Source organism: Poecilia formosa, unplaced genomic scaffold (assembly GCF_000485575.1).
Source record: "Poecilia formosa unplaced genomic scaffold, Poecilia_formosa-5.1.2 Scaffold342, whole genome shotgun sequence".
Taxonomy (NCBI): domain Eukaryota; kingdom Metazoa; phylum Chordata; class Actinopteri; order Cyprinodontiformes; family Poeciliidae; genus Poecilia; species Poecilia formosa.
In genome coordinates, this window is record NW_006800281.1 from 313,146 (window position 1) to 316,686 (window position 3,541).

Below are 3,541 nucleotides of genomic sequence, written 5' to 3' on the forward strand. Positions count from 1 at the left end.
CTGCTTCTGCTAGTTTTTGCTTTTTACTGTTTCATTGTTTAATTGTTTCAACTATTTCTGGCATTGTACTAATTTCTGCTTCTGCTAGTTTTTGCTTTTTACTGTTTCACTTTTTGTTTCAACTACTTCTGGTATTGTACTAATTTCTGCTTCTGTTTATTGATGCTTTTCACACTTTCTCCTATTCCTTCAATGTATTTCTCTCTTGTACTGTGTTTCTATCTGTTTCTATGCATTCTGCTTGTCTACTTTTCTGTTTGCCTTCTGCTTCTACTGGTCTTACTATCTGCTAAGGTCTTCTGCAATCTTTAATCAATTTTAGCAATTCATATATCAAAATGTTCTGCTTCTTCTGCTCCTTTATGCTTTTTGGTTTGTTATAATTCACTTCAAATATTTCTGGCATTGTACTAATTTCTGCTTGTGCTAGTTTATGCTTTTTGCTGTTTCACTGTTTAATTGTTTCAACCATTTCTGGCATTGTACTAATTTCTGCTTGTGCTAGTTTATGTATTTTTGCTGTTTCACTGTTCAACTGTTTCAGTTATTTCTGGTTTTGTACTAATTTCTGCTTCCTGTGATAATTATGTGTTTTCTTAAGCTCTGTTTCACTTTTTGACTTTTTCAAATAATTCAGGTTGCACACAAACTCCTGCTTCTTCTGCTGAATTCTTCTAAATTTCATTACTTAACAAACTTTTTTCTACAATGTATGATTGTAGCTTTCTTCTGTTTTTTTCTACATCTTAATCTTTGTTTTCATGTTTCTTGTATTTCTCCATCAATCATTCTGCAAATATCCTTCTTTTGCTCCTTTATGCTTTGTCTTGCTATGTTTCACTTCTTCAAATATTTCTAGTTGTGTACTATTTTTTCATTCTACTAAATTTATGCTTTTTGATTTGTTTCACTGTTCAACTGTTTCAACTATTTCTATTTCTTCTGCTTTCTTCTACTTCTTAAGCTTTTCTCCACTTTTTCTGGCATTTCTGCAGCAGTCATTCTGCAAATATGCATTCTCACAGCTGTTTTGCTATGAACAGCTATTTTTCTAGTTTTGTTTGTATTTCCTTTTAACTCATGTAAAACACTTTGAATTACCTTGTTGATAAAAATATGCTATATAAATAAAATTACCTTACCTTACCTTACCTATAAATCTCAATTTATCAAGTTTCAATAAGTTTAAATTTGAATCTGTCAACAGCTAAGTGCATCAACAGCTTCTAGGCCTTGGACTCACTTCCGCAAAATCCGGAAGTGGCAGCAGAGGCATACTGCCGTATCTAAACACATTATGGGGCGTTTGAGTTGAACAGGATTTAACTTCTGTTGGCAAATGTAAAGATTGTAAAAGTTCAACGCCAGACAATGGGACTCCAGTACAAAATCTTCTGGTTTTTTCTACCAGGTTGAAAGATGGAAGTATTCCTGCTTTTTGTAGAGTCTTGTTGTAAGTGAACGCCTGTACCTTGGTTTGAGCTGGTTTGGGTCGCTCAAGATTGTGGAGCCCCAGTCCGGCTCCAATCCAGTTTGAAAATCTCATAAAGTAACTCATTTGTCAAATTGTGTAAATTTCGAATAATGATAAAAACAGGCGAAGGAGGGAAGCTGAATACAAATAACAGATCTAATGTATATATATATATATGTGTACAACCGCTCTGTGACGTCATAGGACAGTTTACTTATCTAGCCACGTCACTGGTATGTTGCGTAGGCCCAAGGCAGCTGACGTCAGCAAGGTGACATGACAGGCTGAAGCTCGAACGTCATGTCACGTGAGTTAGAGCGGACTGCAGATAGGAGTAGGAGGCGGAAATGGGCCCTCCAACAACATAGAATTGTTTGTGAATAAAAATATAATGCCCCTTTTTAACCGGCTCTACTTCAGCAGCCCGGCTCGGCTCGGCTCTATTACCGAGCCGGAGTCTGTAGTATGGATCTGTAGCACGGTGCTGCCTCCTGGCGGTGGGGGGGTATAGCGCCCCACCTTTAGGTGCCATTTGCTGCGCTTCGTCACTATGCGACCTAACTCGAGTTGCTTTTCTGATACAAAAGAAGAAGCTTCTTTGGAGCTATTTTTTTATAGCCTGATTCTGATTTTTCTGACTTCAAGAAAATGCGCGGTGGGAGGAAAGCTGCGATGTGGTGAGGAGGAGCTGATCTCCGCCTTGCAGCGGGAGGAAAGCAGGTGGCTCAGACGGTGCACATGAGCCAACGAGGATTTTTGTAATAAACTCAGTGGTGGGAAGTAACGAAGTACAAGTACTTTGTTACTGTACTTAAGTACATTTTTCGTGTATCTGTACTTTACTTAAGTAGATTTAATAATGGATACTTTCTACTTTTACTCCACTACATTTTACAGTAAGTATCTGTACTTTCTACTTCACTACATTTCTACTAAACTGTCGCGTTACTCGTTACATCCAAGGCGCTTTTTGTCCGTTAAAATGTGAAGTTCAGGTTCTTAAGGTGGCGCCGTAAAATCCAAGCAATAACGTGACTTGGTGTCTGTTGTCACCCATGCCTCCACCTTTACTGGCACGCGGAGCTCCAGACATGCGCAGTGGTTTCCTCTGAGCGGGAGAAGATGTCTGTCTAATCGTCAGTAATTTAATAGCGCTGCATAAATCATAAGACATGGCGACATGTAAAATCAGCAGCGCTTCGCTTTCACAGACGGTGGGGACTTTGTCCAACTTTTAGCGTCACTTCGAAGGAAAGCTTAAAGAAAGGTAAGATCTGTGGACGTGATGCTAGCAAAGCTAGCTGTACAGAGACACATGTTGCATCTGCGATGAAAAAAAGTTGTCACTCATGCATTGTGATTGTGATTAATTACTGAGGTGTCGCAATATGGGACAACGCTGTGACCAAAATCTGCATTGATATGACATTCAGGAACAATCCATTCTTCTGGACGGATCTTTACTAAGGGTCATAGGACTGAAGCCTCACTGAGAGCCGTTCTTTGTCCTTGTGATTCTCTGGTACACTGCAATAGCTAATATTATTTTACTTATTTAAAAAAAATATAGATTTATTTAATTTATTTAAATAAAACAACAACGTAAGAACACAGCATGTTCATTGCTCTTTGTTTTCGTCTCCTGTCGTGGTGGCAGACGTTGCAGCAGGAGGGAGGATGAAAACAGTCACAGTGTTATGTTTGCACCTTGGACAGTGCTCATTGTTGAGCATTGTTTACCGTTAATTGCTATGTTTAATGGTGCAGACAGTTGTGGTTTCTGACATAGGCAATATGGGCAACCGCCCAGGGCGTTACCTTTTTAGGGATGGCAGGAGACCTCTGCTGATTGTGGCACAGAGATGAAAGCAAAACAGAATGAAGAGTTTGAATTTATACTGATTAAATTTATTTCAGCTCTAAGTATTCAATATATCTGTGTTTTATGGGAATGTGGATCTTTCAGATCAATTTGAGAACTAATTTTGATAGGTAAACTTAATTATATTGTCATGTAGCGCGGGATGCTGGTCTTGGTCTTGGCTTGGTCTCGGGTTCAGTGGTCTT